The sequence below is a fragment of the Oncorhynchus kisutch genome, linkage group LG14, assembly GCF_002021735.2.
Source record: "Oncorhynchus kisutch isolate 150728-3 linkage group LG14, Okis_V2, whole genome shotgun sequence".
In the NCBI taxonomy this organism is placed as follows: Eukaryota; Metazoa; Chordata; class Actinopteri; order Salmoniformes; family Salmonidae; genus Oncorhynchus; species Oncorhynchus kisutch.
In genome coordinates this window covers 68,128,115-68,146,189 of record NC_034187.2, presented here as the reverse complement: position 1 = coordinate 68,146,189, position 18,075 = coordinate 68,128,115, and the positions used below count along the sequence as shown (strand labels likewise).

The 18,075-nt window shown below is 41.0% G+C and overlaps 1 protein-coding gene across 6 annotated transcripts in view; it reads left to right on the top strand.

The window, feature by feature from the left end:
- The first annotated feature begins 3,186 nt into the window (after positions 1 to 3,186).
- The window catches only part of thrap3b (thyroid hormone receptor associated protein 3b), a 41,120-nt gene continuing 26,231 nt past the window's right edge, over positions 3,187 to 18,075 (top strand). For 2 of the 6 annotated variants that reach the window (XR_004202889.1, XM_031788816.1), the window contains exon 1: positions 11,947 to 12,275. The gene's annotated coding sequence lies outside the window, so the exon portion shown is untranslated. Of the gene's footprint in view, positions 3,292 to 11,848; positions 12,276 to 18,075 lie in introns of those variants that run through there. The other 4 variants (XM_020500161.2, XM_020500160.2, XM_020500159.2 and 1 more) reach the window with 4 other exon arrangements.

Sequence of the window (18,075 nt, the reverse complement as noted above, 5' to 3'; positions counted from 1 at the left end):
TACAGCTGCTCTCTCTGATCACAACACACTTCACTAGAAATCACTGGGGTAGGATTGCCAGCCTGTTTACCCAGAGTAGCAGCTGGTGATGCAAATCATTGAGTCAGGTTCAAACCTCCATTACAGACAATAATTGTCCACTGCTTCAGTGGACAATGGTAATTGTGAGTAGGTTTGTTGGTTATTAGTTTGATCGGATAAGTCATTATCTTCATCCCATATGGCACCCTATTCCCTTTATAGTGCACTACTTTTGAAGGAGTGCACTATATAGGGAATGGGCTGCCATTTGAGGCAGAGGCATAAGCTCATTATGCCAGAAGGTGGCAGCACTTGTTTACAAACATGATGCGGATCCAAGAGGATCGTTCAACAACTGTTCAGATTTCTCCTGCTGGTCTTTTATAATGGCATCCGTATTTATCTTTATCACAGATACTCCAGTGAGTAGAGGAAATATCATTAGGATCGGATTAAATCATCAAAAATGTCCGAAGGATAGTGAAAATGTCACGTGTTTCCCAAATGCCTTGTGCACAATACAGTGATTTTACAGCATCCAAAAACAAAACGCAACTAAGATTTTTGCTGTTATTATTCCCTCAAAAATACCAAAACATGACTCATCTCTCATCATCATTCAGGCACCACCAGCGTTTCTAGACCAGGTCTGATCCACGTGATGGATCATCTGCAGCTGATGAAATCACTGAAGAAAGGAGCTTCACTCTTATCTATCCATCTATTTATAGGAGAGTGTTGACAGTCCAATGACATATGGGCTTCAGTCATGGTCTATGCCAAGAGGGTCTGTGTCTTTTGACCACAGCTCATAGGGCTCTGGTCAAAAGTAGTGCACTATGTAGGGAATAGGGTGCTATTTGGGACACAGGCAAGGACTTGATTCATTGGGGATGTGGGACAGGATCCATTATGATGGATTGAGCCGCCTCTGCCTCCATTTGAAACGCTAAAGGTTCCCAAAGTGGCAACTGAAGAGAATTGATTTGATTCATGGCATTACAGATAGTTTATTGTGGTGTTTATTGGTTGCCAGGGTTGGAGAGTAACTGAATACATGTATTAAAAAAACCACTTGATTATTACTTCTTGGATCACTTAAATTCAGAAAAGGACGTTTGCGAAAAAATACATTGACACCTTTCTTTTTTCACAATTACATTCAATTCAACATTGAAAAGCGCAATTTCAAATTTGTTCACCAGAGCGACTCTAACCACAAGTCAGAGACCACTGTGACACCATGTATGATGGATCCGTTTCATCTTCCTCGAATGACCCTAAAAAGGGGGAGTGATCCAAAAGTAACTGAAAGTAATCAGATTACGTTACTGAGTTAAGGTAATCCAAAAGTTACACTACCGATTACAATTTGACAGGTAGTAACTAACAGATTACATTTAGAAAGTCACCTACCCAACAACCCTGTTGGTTGCTGTTATAGATGTCTAATCCTCATTCTAACATATTATACAGTGAATCTTTCAGGGTTTTGGTTGCTATGGCTAAAACTACTGATCTTTGGTGGGCATTCGTTGTGTTCAAGTTGTGTTATACATCTCAGGTGTTTACTGTGGGTAAAATTTTAACTTAAAAAAAGGTCAATGAACTGTGATAGCAAATTTGACTTGATTCATTGGACATTAGACGGTCGATATAAAGGACAAAAAGATTGCTGCACTAAGAGTCAGACTCCTGCTATCTGTGCAGGACAGGCTGTATTTGTTTAGCTGTTGCTCTGGGTTGCAACCCCATGATGATTGACCCTTGTAATGAAAGCAGACACTACAACAGGTGTGTGTTCACTATCCCTTTGCAATCAAACATAATATGCCTTGTGGTCACTCTCTTTTCAGCATCCCTGGGCAGCCCACTAACTTTTAATAGAACCCTTTATTACAACAAATTCCCCTAGGCTATGGTCATGGTGCTTATTTCATGCCCTGGCTAACATATTGAATATCCAGCTAAATAAACTGGGCCTACTGAAACAGCAGCCGTAACGGCTTTCTGGCACTGAAAGTATGCCCTCTGTATTGGTTTACTCTCTGTTGGAGAGAAAAGCTTTTTCTGTGTCTTTAGGAACACTTGCAGTCCTCAGTGCAGTAACTCAGGACTACAATAAATTGATGTGACTTATTTGACAATAATTTAAAAAACAAAAGGCACTCCAGCTGAAGACAGCAATACATACTGTATATTAAAATGTTAATTCCCATTGTTTCCCTTGTACAGTGCATTGAGGTAGACGAAGAGCCTTCCCTTCACTTATTTTCTATGTTCTCCTTGGGTGTTCTCACTGGAACCAGGTGATGTCACCAGGGTCCCAGCTGCTCATGTCACGTGTTCTGGGAAAAAGCTAGGTTATGATGTCTATAGTGTAGGCATCATAGAATTAGGAATACTAGTAATTTAGCACATTTGTAATTTAATAGGATCTCTATGGTATTGTAGCTAGATCAAGAGCTGCCTACTGCTCTATGATAATAATACACAGAACCATTTCCCTTTGGTTACTGGAGAGCTAGCTAGGGTGGACTATTTGCATAACCGTCTGTACATTGTGATGTGGTATCACACCTTTGACAATGGATAGTTTGAATCATCTACAATTATGCAAATGTTTCGACCATGTATGCCTCAGTATCTCTAGTGACTGATGTGTTAGTCTTTCTACCATTTTGAAAAATGACAGACAGCTATTTGAAACCTGTGTGTCAGGGCCCTTTCCTCTCTGGTCCCACATTGGCCAGTGGTATGGACGGCGTGTTGCATTTTAAAATGTCCGTCATCTGGAAAGGGCGAGGCAGGTCTTCTGCTTAACTTTACCAAAACACTACAGGACACATTTTCCACAACACTGTGTTGTCCTTTCCCACAGACTAAACAACACCGAGTCTACTGAAATGAACTAGTATCTAGGGAGGCCATCCTTTAGACATGAATAACATTGAACTTTTGACCCTTGCCTCTGTCTCGGTCCTCATAAAATCTACCATTTAATTGTTTTTAAAGTCAACTCCCCCTGCTGAACACATGGTTTCCTAGAGGCTGAAGACATACCATATACAAACACATAATCCCACATAACTACAGACAATGCTGCACTAAATAAAACTAACAACGTGTGCAGTATACAGATTGTTTACCGTTGACGTTTTAATCAAGCACATGCCAGATAAGAACCAGGGTTTGTATTCCTCCCCCGTGGTTCATTGGGCTTCCTGCTCTTATTTTTTACTTTCTCTTTTTCATGCTGCCAGACTCGAGGTGAGTTCTCTTTTTATGTTTGGATTTCTTACTTTTACATGTTTACCTAGCCCTTGTTTTTAGACAGATCTTGTGTGATGGTAGGTATGCAGGTCTGAAACTAATTATTTAGTAGATCAGCCATTATAATGAGTTAAATGGACATACAATGACCCCACTGGGCATAGACGTCAATTCAACGTCTATTCCACATTTGTTCAAGGTAATTTCATTGAAATGACGTGGAAACAACGTTGATTCAACCAAAAAAAGACTGTATAAAGTAATACAATGCTATTTTATGGTGAAAATGATATTTTATACTAATACAATTGCTTTGTTTAACAAATAAAAAACGAATCTAAAAAAAGAAAGTCAAAATAATTGGCACTCCTGTTTTCAATACTCCTGTACTTTTTTCAAAGATGTTTTATGAGATTGCAGAACACATTGGGAGGGATCTTAGACCATTTCTATATACAGAATGCAAAACACACATTTATTTAGGTTCAAGTCTGGAGACTGAGAAGACATTTGCAAAATGTTGATGTTGTGGTCAATTAACCATTTCTTTGTGGATTTTGATGTGTGCTCGGGGTTATTGTCTTGATAGAAAATCCACTTGCGGCCAAGTTTCAGCCTCCTAGCAGAGGCAACCAGGTTTTTGGCTAAAATGTCCTGGTACCTGGTCGAGTTTGATGCAGTTGACCTTAACAAGGGCCTCAAGACCAGTGGAAACATAACAACCCCATAACATCAAAGATCCACCACCTTATTTTACAGTAGGTATGATGTACTTTTCTGCATATTTCTTTTCGGGGCCAACCCCACCACTGGGTGTGCGTGGCCAAAGAACTGTATTTTCATGTCATCCAACAATTGTAAATGCCTGGAGTTTGCTAAAACAGCATTGGCACTTAGATTGGAACCGGTGCTATGATCAGAGGACACACAAATCGAGCCCTTTGATCACGCACACCAGTGGTGGGTTTGGCGTCGAAAGAAAGATGTAAGGAGAGGGTGCCGGAGTATTGAAAACAGGGGTGCTGATAATTATGTTTTACTACTTAGAACAATATAATTGTTTTGAATATAATACCCAACTGTATATCTATATAATCAGTCATGACCCTATGTAAAAAAAAATAAACCTCTTGTAAACAGAGTTAAGTGACCAACACAGAGGAGAGGCAATTATGTCGACCAACAAAATAATAACAGGAAGGGTTTGAAGCTGTTGAGGCATTTGAAGCTGTTGAGGCATTTTTATTAAGCTGTTGAGGGGTTTGAAGCTGTTGACATGGTGCACAGTTAACCCCAGTTAAAGCTAAGGGGGACAGGAAGAGATGGAGAGACCTTGTGGAGGCCTTACACACCACTCTGTGCAATGAAGCCCAAGTAAAGGGGACATAGCATCCCACTGCATACTCAGCAGAATTACCCTCAAACTTGACGGTGTGTTTCTGCACAACTAGAGCCACATAGGCTGGGTCCCAAATGGCACCCTATTCCCTACATAGTCCTATGGGCCCTGGTAAAAAAAAAGTTGTGCACTATATAGGGAATAGAGTGCCATTTGGTACGCATCCTACTGTGGACAGCTCTCAGCCAGAAGCAGGAAATAGGTCACAGCACAAAATCGTTTGCATCACCGCTGTAGCAGCAGCCATCTTATTCCCACAGAATATGTACCTCCAGTCTCCTGTGAAAGTGAAGTGCAATGATCAAAGCTTTAAATAGAAACAGGTACTGACAAAAGACGTTGTCTTCCACCTCAGTGTTTGGTTGAGTTTATGGTGGCCAGCCAGTCACTCACTACAACATTCCTACAATGGGAATGCAGTAAACTGGGAATCACAGATAAAACCACAAAACACATTTGATAAAAACTCTAATGAATTGCAGCATGACCTTGTGTTTGTTCTGTTGGTTTAGAGCCCTGTCGTGGACAGACTACCCATCTCACCAAATTATGCAACATTGGTTGTTTGTTTTCCTTCTTTTTGAGTTGACTTACTTCATTGTCCTATGGGCCTAGTGTTGACATGTGCTATTGGTTTAGCCTTTTTTGTGGGATGAAGACATCAAGTGTACTAATCCTGTAACCTGGAAAGCCTATGACTAATGACTCAAGTACTGGCATAAAAACTTTCCCCATTTAGTTTATGCTTGCAGTTACATGGTGTGCAACAATTTCATGAACATAAAGGAGCACATTTCCTGAATGATTGTGCATGTAAAGCAGAGCACCAAGATTTTTTCACATAGGCCAAGGCTTTAGTTGACTGGTTGTAGATCTAGAGTCATAAAAAACGCTCAGAATAACAAGACGTTAGATATATGAAACTTCAGGAGGTAGTAAATGAGTTGTCAAAGGGATGATACGGCAGACATGTCCTAAGGTTTACAACAATCCTTGCCATATCTTCATCTTATTAGGTTAGTGTTACCTTTACAGGGTCAAAACCTTTGAGGCAACAATGTTCATTGTCACCCAACTTTTGCCTGTTTAGTCCCTTCCCTCATGGAATGTAAAGCCAAAGTGAGACCATAAACAGTCTATAATAGTGATTGACAGGTCTAGGAGGCATGTGGCATTACACAATGTGTCGACAGGACATTGGGCATGGGCTAAATTGAATCTAGGCACCACCAGGTCTAGGGACACCTGCATTCCAAAAGCACCTGGAAGGAAGGGAGAGTGAGAAAAAAAGAGTGTTTGTCACCATCTCTGCAGCCTCCAAGGTCAAAAGGGGGTGAATTTACTACCACAGATGTGAGACGTGCTTAGAAAAACGATAAAGGATGCATCTTGGAGCTGGTAGTGGTTAGTTATATGTTATACAGTAGAGTAGACTATATTATATATGCAGTAGGAGAGAGATAGTTTCAGAAACTATCTGGATAGGCAGTTCCTCTGTCCTTGAGATGGTTTTAGAGAACAGCCGGGTTTGTTTCCTTTCCACAACCATTATGATGATACCCTGTATGTATGTGGTGCACAGTTAGCCTATTTAAAGACTATCAAGTATGGGACATGTCAACGCAGCATGATAAGAACACAGTGAATAGAAAGGGAGTCACTGTCGCTGCACGGAGTTGAAGCCGAGCGCATTTTTCCTTGCTCAAGTCTCTCAGGGCATGACATATCTCACTATTTAGTTTCCAGAGTAATGACGTGTGTTCAATTTATGCTTTAGATCAAACACACCTGATCTCATCAGGTTCTCTTTCAGGAGCCTGCAGCCAGGCACTGTTCAAATCCCAACTGCATGGTAGCAGTGATATAGTCAACACGACGTGACTTCTCAGCAGGGAGCAAAGATGCTGGTTTATGAGACCATCAAAACAAAGGCATCATCTGCCAACAAGCTGCATGCTACCATCTTTCTGCCCTGTTAAATGGAAGGTAATGGAAAGACAGAACTGCTGCTGGGGTCTACACATGGCACAGAACAAAAAGGGGACGACAGAGGCGCATTACTACACAAATCAGCTCATTTTTACAAGAGCACAAAAATACAATTGCATTATTGATGTTCATGCAGTAATTCTTGCTGGATTAATATGATTCTTATTCATTTGGATTTTATTGGGGATTTCCTCCCGAGTGCAAAAATAATCCCTTTATCTGCCTTCTTCTGAATGGAAAAGTGCTGTTTTCTTCCATAACACATCTGGGGTTTTACTGAATTGGCTGGCTAGGCCTTGGCTTTGGATAAAGATTGGCAGTGTATTCCATTGAATACAAAGATTTTTATTTTAAACACTTCAGGGGGGAATAACATGTCCAACAGTGAAATGACTCCAGATTCCCACAATGCGCTCTCTCTGTGAATGGACAATGATTATAAAAATATGGGTCACACTTTATTTGGATAGTCCCATATAGAGGATGTACAGATGGTCATACTATCAACAAACTGTCTGTTGATGAGCAAATACTTGCTACGGGTAGGTTTAGAATAAGGGGTGGGGTGAGGGTTAAGGTTAAGGTTAGGCTAAGGGTTAAGTTTAGGGTAGGGCTAGGGTAAAGGATAGTTAGTTGAAATGGGTAGGTTTAGAATAAGGGGTGGGGTGAGGGTTAAGGTTAGGCTAAGGGTTAAGTTTAGGGTAGGGCTAGGGTAAAGGATAGTTAGTTGAAATGGGTAGGTTTAGAATAAGGGGTGGGGTGAGGGTTAAGGTTAGGCTAAGGGTTAAGTTTAGGGTAAAGGATAGTTAGTTGAAATGGGTAGGTTTAGAATAAGGGGTGGGGTGAGGGTTAAGGTTAGGCTAAGGGTTAAGTTTAGGGTAGGGCTAGGGTAAAGGATAGTTAGTTGAAATGGGTAGGTTTAGAATAAGGGGTGGGGTGAGGGTTAAGGTTAGGATAAGGGTTAAGTTTAGGGTAGGGCTAGGGTAAAGGATAGTTAGTTGAAATGGGTAGGTTTAGAATAAGGGGTGGGGTTAAGGTTAGGTTAAGGTTAAGGTTAGGATAAGGGTTAAGTTTAGGGTAGGGCTAGGGTAAAGGATAGTTAGTTGAAATGGGTAGGTTTAGAATAAGGGGTGGGGTTAAGGTTAAGGTTAGGATAAGGGTTAAGTTTAGGGTAGGGCTAGGGTAAAGGATAGTTAGTTGAAATGGGTAGGTTTAGAATAAGGAGTGGGGTTAAGGTTAAGGTTAGGCTAAGGGTTAAGTTTAGGGTAGGGCTAGGGTAAAGGATAGTTAGTTGAAATGGGTAGGTTTAGAATAAGGGGTGGGGTGAGGGTTAAGGTTAGGCTAAGGGTTAAGTTTAGGGTAGGGCTAGGGTAAAGGATAGTTAGTTGAAATGGGTAGGTTTAGAATAAGGGGTGGGGTGAGGGTTAAGGTTAGGCTAAGGGTTAAGGGTTAAGTTTAGGGTAGGGCTAGGGTAAAGGATAGTTAGTTGAAATGTTGTTGACGGTTATTGAACATCTACTAGGGACTATCCAAATAAAGTGTTACCAAAATCTGTTACACATTTACTAATGGCTAATAAAGTCCTCTACAGATGACTAATCTCACACACACACACACACACACACACACACACACACACACACACACACACACACACACACACACACACACACACACACACACACACACACACACACACAGCCATGTAAACCCATTCATGGGATAGAGTATTCTATGGTCATTTCTATGTAAAAAAAAAGGACCCATGAGCACCAACATGAGAAGTTTATAGGTGCATATGAAATTGTGTCAAATGAAAGCGAAGAGTCTATATTTTGGGGAAATGAAGGCATAGATACGTTTACAAAAATGTTTTACATCGTAACAATTAAGAATAAGCAAAGGCTTTGATTTCTTGTCACGCAGACGCAAAAGAGGTCTTAAAAACATCTACTACAAAGTCTTAAAATGTATTTGAAATATATTAAAACACAATTACATTGAAGTTAAGGCCCTTGCCAACTAATATCAACATTTATATTTAGTTTTGCAGAAATTATTTGCCTTCTATAAGTTTAAGAAATATTGTCTAGGGTCTTGTCATTCTGTTACCATAACCCCCATATCTTTAATATATTTTCACATTTTTCTCCCTCATGAGGGAAAATTCTGAAAGTTCACAGAAGTAAAAGGTAGACCTACTAATTAGTTAGTGTTTTTACTGCTAACAATTTTGTTTATGAATTACTAAGTATTTAAAACACATCACTCTGTTATCAAATCGCTAAACAGAGTGACCCGAAAAATCTGTAACAGAATAGCTGCAATTGAATTGGTCACAATGGGAAATCATAGTAGTCACAAACTAGTTGCAGTAGAGCACAGTACAGAGCAGTAAAATACAGTACAGCACAGTAGAGTATAGTGTAGTACAGTACCGTAGAGCACACGAGTAGAGTACAGTATAATGTAATATGCTCTACTTTACTGGACAGTAGTCTACTGTACTATACTGTCATATCCAAACATATGACTGGAACAGATTTGGTCAGGTCTAGACCAAACAAATTTGGTCTTGTTTGGGGGAGGAGCTTGTTAGAACGATAGCCAGTGTGTAGAATAAGACCCAAACATGCAATGGAAGATATGAAATGTTTCTACCTTTGTGTACATATTTCAGGATACATCACCATGAAGAGAATTACATGAATAAATTATGCATTTACAGTATGTTTAGTACAGATCATGGACCAATAATGTAATTATGTTATCATCATCATCCAAGTGTTGATCCACTTCACTTACTGTAGCTCAATAATCAAGAGATTTTTTCAAACTCAAGGTATCATATCATAGCTGACACCACAGGAGGCTGCTGAGGGGAGGACAGCTCATAATAATGGCCGGAACAGAGCGAATGGAATGGCATTAAACACATGGAAACCATGTGTCTGATGCATTTGATAGCATTCTACTCCAGCCATTACCACGAGCCAGTCCTCCCCTATTAAAAATGGCACTGGGTGCTCTGCCTAAAAAAAAAACTTAAAAAAAAATGCTTTTACTATTCAATTACAACATCAACATAGGCCCCCAAACAGATGGCCTTTATCTCCTCCTCACACACAAATTGGGTTGAGGGGTACTATGACACCCTAACTAAAATAGAGTGTTGCTTTGTGCAAGTTATTTACAGTTATGAACTAGACACAAATCAGATTAAGCTTCCTGTTGGCCTCATTGAGGGGTACCTACTGGGCACAGACGTCAGTTCGATGTCTATTTTTTTAATTTACATTTGGTTGAGCCGTGAGAATTCAACAAAACATTTCACCACCAATTCCGCCGATGTCGCACTTCCGTATCTTGCCGTGAAAGGTGACAGCTAGAGCGGTGTTTGTCAGACCATGAGATATCCCAACAATCGGTCTTCCTGTGTCTTTATCGTCCGAACGGGTTGGCCTACAAACGCATCTTGCCGTGAAAGGTGACAGCTAGAGCGGTGTTTGTCAGACCATGAGATATCCCAACAATCGGTCTTCCTGTGTCTTTATCGTCCGAACGGGTTGGCCTACAAACTATTATGACCCCTCTATGAAAAGGTGAGACTCTCACTAATATTTCAGTCTCCAGTTGGCTCTACGACCCCCACAAACGTCTTGGGACTTGTATGATGTCGGTACAGCCGATCTGCCAACTTCTGAGACTCTTAAACAGGTACATGTCGGTTGTTTTGCTCTAGGACACCCACAGGCCTCACAAGACTCTTCTGAAGGCCCCCCAGTACCCGTTTTTTTTAATGAATTGAAGTATCTCTTATAGTCTTATATCTCCCTCTCTAACTTTAAGCATCAGCTGTCAGAGCAGCTTACTGATCACTGTACCTGTACACAGCCAATCTGTAAATAACACACCCAACTACCTCATCCCCATATTATTACTTACCCTCTTGCACCTCAGTATCTCTACTTGCACATCATCATTTGCACATCTATAACTCCAGTGTTAATCGCTACATTTTAATTATTTCTCCTCTATGGCCTATTTATTGCCTTACCTCCCTACACTTCTACATTTGCACACACTGTGTTATTGACTGCACGTTTGTTTGTAACTGTTGTTTTTGTCGCTTTTTTAAATATATATATTTTTTTAAACCTTTATTTAACTAGGCAAGTCAGTTAAAGAACAAATTCTTATTTTCAATGACAGCCTAGGAACAGTGGGTTAGCTACCTACATGGTTAAATACAAATAAATACATGGAAACTGTTTAGTACCAAAAATAATGGGTTAAATGCATGTAAAATAATAATTATACAAATCTTTATATCTCTCAGGTACAGTACCAGTCAAAAGTGTGGACACCTACACATTCAACAGTTTCTTAATTTTTACAATTTTCTGTATTGTAGAATAGTAAAGACTATCAAAACTATGAAATAACACATACAGAGTCATGTAATAACCACAAAGTGTTAAACAAATCTAAATATATTGTATATAGTAGCCACCCTATAGCGTTGCACACTCTTTGTATTATCATCCAGCTTCATGAGGTAGTCACCTGGAATGCATTTTAACAGGTGTGCCTTTAAAAAGTTAATTTGTGGAATTTCTTTCCTTCTTAATTTCTTTGAGCCAATCAGTTGTGCTGTGACAACGTAGAGGTGGTTTACAGAAGATAGCCCTATTTCAATTAAGTCGCACTTTCCTTTTCATTAGGGACAGATAGTTTGGACAGGTAGCCAACTGCTTGTAAAATGTACGGAACATTTTAGAGTATGATGAAGCAAAAGGGGGTTGAGCGCATGTTCATTGAGGTCAATACTGGTAGAGGAAACAGTGCATCCTGTAATCTATTTCGAGCCCAAGAAAATGCGTCTCATCAGGAAAGCACAATACATTGTAGGTTCAGGTAATATTTTACAGTAGTAGCCTACAGTAGCTACTGGATGACTGATTGGCAGCATGATTTGAATAATCCAAATAATAATCAAATGAGATGGGGGACCAGCCTTAATTAAAGATTTGACAGGGAAATCTAGGAAGGAAATTTGACCTCAGTCAAAGAGTAAGAGGCATAGCAAGATGTTTCACTCTCGCCAAAATGTCTAAAATAAGCATAATTTGTTCCTATGGGCTTATTTTGGAGCTAATCACCTGCCTTCCTGCCTTTGGGACAACGACTCCATTGTTGGGGCGGAGATATGAGCATCTCGTCATTATATACCGATCTCTGCCTCACTAGCCTACTGCTGCTGCGTACTGTACCTTACGACTCACTGGTGAGGGGACCAAATGGCTCAATACATTTGGTAGCTAGCGTACGATACATTAGCTACGATATCAGAAATATGTATGTAATTTAGCAGAAAATGACATGTATGACTTCGGGTAGTTAAGTTAAATACCGGCCGTGCAACTGCGTCCTCCTTGTCAGGGGTAGAGTTAACGTTATTCAGTTGCTTTGTCGGAAAGCAGCAGGAGCGTATTGGTCTGGTTTGGCTAGCAACACAATTTAGCTAACTGTTAACATTTTATTTGTATTAACAAACAAGCTAGCTAACCTAGCCGTGTGAAACCAGTCTGAGGTAAGTGAAAGGGCATGTTTTATAAACCAGTTATTTTACCTGTTGACGTCTGCCAGTTTAGCTAGTTAGCTAGCTAACGTTAGCTACCCACCCCCTAGCCGATTAAACTCAACTCCAGTTTAGTCGGCTACTTACCCTCTGCTCTCCAGCCAGGTAACTAGTCACTTGAATACTAAAATAGTGTAGTTAGCTAGTTAACCAACTAAAGTGTAACCCAGTTTACTGTAAAAATGTACTAGTTAGGTAGTTAAACGCAATTCTAGCTAGCTACCTGATTTTATATAGTTAATCTTGTTCATTATTATCCTTGACTTGAGCTAACTAACTAGCCACAATGTATATGTACACTGACTGTTCATGTCCATTACTCCACTACTAGCTAGAGCAGCTGTTTGCCTCTAAACATAGCTATGTTTGCCAAGCACATTAGGATAATTAAACAGCTAAATGAGTGCGAAAACAGATGTATTCACCAACTGTTAATGACCTAACTAACGTCGGGCATCAAACAGTTGCTGTCATCTGGTTTTTGGAGGTTGTATAATGTAGCCTCATGTGAATTCAACAATAGCCTACAGTATTGTAGCCAGCATTTTAAATAATACTCCACCAGCATTAATCATGTGAGTAGAAATACATCCTTGAAATATAAGCTTATGTCTTTTGATTGACCAAAAGCAGACCGATCCCATGTCAATCTGGCAACATTTCAGGGACTGGAATGCTCCCAATCAATGTCAATATTTAAATGAGATTGCTCTAGATTAGACGACTCCGCGGTTGTCACTAGCCAGTGAAAATTGCTATATCAAATTACTGAAGGGATAATCCATCCCAAAACAAATTGAGTGATAAGTAACACTAACGTAAAAAATAATTTGGACAAATGTTTCATGTTGTCGTTAAATCCCTTAAGGAAATCTGTTGCAGCTCAAATCTACTACAAAACCCACAATGCAATTCTCTCTCGCTGGGCTAGGTAGCTAGAAAACATAGCTACACACAATAGTAGCAGAGTCAATATAAGCATGTGAAGTAACTAGCTAGCTGTACAATCGCCTAAACAAACAGCACTATCAATTTAGAAGTCTTACTCACTGAGCTCAACTTCCAGTTCGTTTCTGCCACTGAGCTATAAACGGCGTCTCTACCCAGAGCGAGAGCAGAGTAACGTTGCTATCCCACAGAGATGTTTTTGAGGAGATGGGGTACTCCATTAGAATCGTATTAACGCCCATTGTGAACATTGCCCATAAATCGTCCATGGGCCGCGCGGTGCATTCTGTGACAAGGAGTGAATGGGAGTCAATTGAGCCCTAGCTCAAAAACCAAACATTAGCATGCATTTCGGAAATAAGTACAACGTTGCAAACCATTTCCAAGGTGTGAGATAATTAACTTGTTCGCTGTAACATCATATAGCTTTGGAATCATGACATTACGTACTTTTGAGGAAAATAGGCAACTTTCTCTACTCTTACTCTAAATTTGAGAAGGGATTGTGTGACGATTAGTTTAGCAACCGTGTGATTTAGCATGACGACGTGAATGTGATGGGTCGACAGTCAGTTGGATGGGGCGTTTCTTCATTCCTTTTTTTAATATCTCTGTTTCACAGACACAGGGCGCATTGCGACATGGTACTTGAAGGAGAAAAAGAGTTGAATCATTTTGGACACTGTTTAGATAAAGCACATCTAAGTGCCATTTTTCATGACGATATAAACGGATGGATGTGTTCTAGACAATTCTGCCCATACCATCTTTTGGCTGCTTTGGCGATCTGGAGTGCATTTCATTGTTTTAAAAGCGTTATGAAATATGATAGTGTTATTTCCAGTGACGAGTTAGGTTGGGATTAGTCATAATTATGATTTTGTGGTGACTAGTGAGGACCCGACTCTGCATTCAATACTCAGTAACAAGAAACCGAGGCTTACAACTCTTAATATCATTATTTACCGAATATGTTCAACCATAGGGTTTAGGCTGTGTAGGCTATGTCATAATTTAAAGCTTCAACATGTAACTTTTTTTGGTGACCTGACCAAATTCAGATAGAAATGGGATTATAGGTATGTAATTCTCATTGAAAGCAAATCTAAGAAGGGGTAGATCTGTTCTGTGCTCCATTTCAATGCTTCCAGTTAAGTTTAGTTTTTACTTTCCGTTTTGTACACCAGCTTTAAACAGCTGAAAAATACAAAATGTGATTATTGAAAATATATTTCACAGCTGTTTAGATGGTACGATGATTCTCTACACTAGCTTGTTTTGTCACATACACAGCATTTTATTTATTTATTTAACCTTTATTTAACCAGGTAGGCTAGTTAAGAACAAGTTCGCATTTGCAACTGCGACCTGGCCAAGATAAAGCATAGCAGTGTGAACAGACAACAACATAGAGTTACACATGGAGTAAACAATAAACAAGTCAATAACATAGTACAACAAAAATAATCTCTATATATTGTGTGCAAAAGGCATGAGGAGGTAGGCAATAAATAGGCCATAGGAGTGAATAATTACAATTTAGCAGATTAACACGAGTGATAAATGATCAGATGAACATGTGCAGGTAGAGATACTGGTGTGCAAAAGAGCAGAAAAGTAAATCAAATAAAAACAGTATGGGGATGAGGTAGGTAAATTGGGTGGGCTATATAGCGATGGACTATGTACAGCTGCAGCGATCGGTTAGCTGCTCAGATAGCAGATGTTTAAAGTTGGTGAGGGAGATAAGTCTCCAACTTCAAAGATTTTTGCAATTCGTTCCAGTCACAGGCAGCAGAGAACTGGAAGGAAGGATAATCAGTTTTACTAGGGTAAGTTTTGCGGCGTGAGTGAAGGAGGCTTTGTTGCGGAATAGAAAGCCGACTCTAGATTGGATTTTGGATTGGAGATGTTTGATATGAGTCTGGAAGGAGAGTTTGCAATCTAACCAGACACCTAGGTACTTATAGATGCCCACATATTCTAGGTCGGAACCATCCAGGGTGGTGATGCTAGTCGGGCGTGCGGGTGCAGGCAGTGAACGGTTGAAAAGCATGCATTTGGTTTTACTAGCGTTTTAAGAGCAGTTGGAGGCCACGGAAGGAGTGTTGTATGGCATTGAAGCTCGTTTGGAGGTTAGATAGCACAGTGTACAAGGAAGGGCCAGAAGTATACAGAATGGTGTCGTCTGCGAGGTGGATCAGGGAATCGCCCGCAGCAAGAGCAACATCATTGATATATACAGAGAAAAGAGTCGGCCTGAGAATTGAACCCTGTGGTACCCCCAGAGACTGCCAGAGGACCGGACAACATGCCCTCCGATTTGACACACTGAACTCTGTCTGCAAAGTAGTTGGTGAACCAGGCAAGGCAGTCATTAGAAAAACCGAGGCTACTGAGTCTGCCGATAAGAATATGGTGATTGACAGAGTCGAAAGCCTTGGCCAGGTTGATGAAGACGGCTGCACAGTACTGTCTTTTATCAATGGCAGTTATGATATCGTTTAGTTCCTTGAGCGTGGCTGAGGTGCACCCGTGACTAGCTCGGAAACCGGATTGCACAGCGGAGAAGGTACGGTGGGATTCGAGATGGTCAGTGATCTGTTTGTTGACTTGGCTTTCTTAGACCGTAGATAGGCAGGGCAGGATGGATATAGGTCTGTAACAGTTTGGGTCCAGGGTGTCTCCCACTTTGAAGAGGGGAATGACCGTGGCAGCTTTCCAATCCTTGGGGATCTCAGATGATACGAAGGAGAGGTTGAACAGGCTGGTAATAGGGGTTGCGACAATGGCGGTGGACAGTTTCAGAAATAGAGTGTCCAGATTGTCAAGCCCAGCTGATTTGTATGGGTCCAGGTTTTGCAGCTCTTTCAGAACATCTGCTATCTGGATTTGGGTAAAGGAGAAGCTGGGGAGGCGGGGGGGGGGGCATAGCCAACCGTTGAGAAATGCTTGTTGAAGTTTTCGATTATGTTACCTAGCCTCAGTGCAGTGGGCAGCTGGGAGGAGGTGCTCTTGTTCTCCATGGACTTTACAGTATCCCAGAACTTTTTGGAGTTAGAGCTACAGGATGCAAATTTCTGCTTGAAAAAGCTGGCCTTTGCTTTCCTGACTGACTGCATGTATTGGTTCCTGACTTCCCTGAACAGTTGCATATCGCGGGGACTATTCGATGCTATTGCAGTCCGCCACAGGATGTTTTTGTGCTGGTCGAGGGCAGTCAGGTGTGGAGTGAACCAAGAGCTATATCTGTTCTTAGTTCTGCATTTTTTGAACAGAGCATGCTTGTCTAAGATGGTGATGAAGTTAAATTTTAAAGAATGTCCAGGCATCCTCAACTGACGGGATGAGGTCAATATCCTTCCAGGATACCCGGGCCAGGTCGATTTAGAAAGGCCTTCTCGCAGAAGTGTTTTAGGGAGCGTTTGACAGTGATGAGGGGTGGCCGTTTGACCGCGGACCCGTAGCGGATACAGGCAATGAGGCAGTGATCGCTGAGACCCTGATTGAAGACAGCAGAGGTGTATTTGGAGGGCAAGTTGTCCAGGATAATGTCAATTAGGGTTCCCATGTTTACGGATTTAGGGTTGTACCTGGTGGGTTCCTTGATGATTTGTGTGAGATTGAGGGCAGCTATCTTAGATTGTAGGACTTCCGGGGTGTTAAGCATATCCCAGTTTAGGTCACCTAACAGAACAAACTCTGAAGCTAGATGGGGGGCGATCAATTCACAGATGGTCTCCAGGGCACAGCTGGGAGCTGAAGGGGGTCGGTAGCAGGCGGCAACAGTGAGACTTTCTGGAGCGATTAATTTTAAAAATTAGAAGTTCTAACTGTTTGGGCATAGACCTGGAAAGTATGACAGCCTGCAAAGTTCTATCTCTGCAGTAGATTGCAACTGATCCCCCTTTGGCAGTTCTATCGTGACGGAAAGTGTTCTAGTTGGGTATGGAAATCTCAGAATTTTTGGTGGCCTTCCTAAGCCAGGATTCAGACACGGCAAGGACATCAGTGTTGGCAGAGTGTGCTAAAGCAGTGAGTAAAACACATTTAGGGAGGAGGCTTCTGATGTTGACATGCATGAAACCATGATCACAGAAGTCAACAAATGAGGGTGTCTGGGGACATGCAGGGCCTGGGTTTACCTCCACATCACCCGAGGAACAGAGGAGGAGTAGGATGAGGGTGCGGCTAAAGGCTATCAAAACTGGTCGCCTAGAGCGATGGGGACAAGGAATAAAAGGAGCAGATTTATGGGCGTGGTAGAATAGACAGTGGGGCAAAAAAGTATTTAGTCAGCCACCAATTGTGCAAGTTCTCCCACTTAAAAAGATGAGGCCTGTAAATTTCATCATAGGTACACTTCAACTATGACGGACAAAATGAGAAAGAATAAATCCAGAAAATCACATTGTAGGATTTTTAATGAATTTATTTGCAAATTATGGTGGAAAATAAGTATTTGGTCACCTACAAACAAGCAAGATCTCTGGCTCTCACAGACCTGTAACTTCTTCTTTAAGAGGCTCCTCTGTCCTCCACTCGTTACCTGTATTAATGGCCCTTGTTTGAACTTATCAGTATAAAAGACCTGTCCACAACCTCAAACAGTCACACTCCAAACTCCACTATGGCCAAGACCAAAGAGCTGTCAAAGGACACCAGAAACTAAATTGTAGACCTGCACCAGGCTGGGAAGACTGAATCTGTAATAGGTAAGCAGCTTGGTTTGAAGAAATCAACTGTGGGAGCAATTATTAGGAACTGGAAGACATACAAGACCACTGATAATCTCCCTCGATCT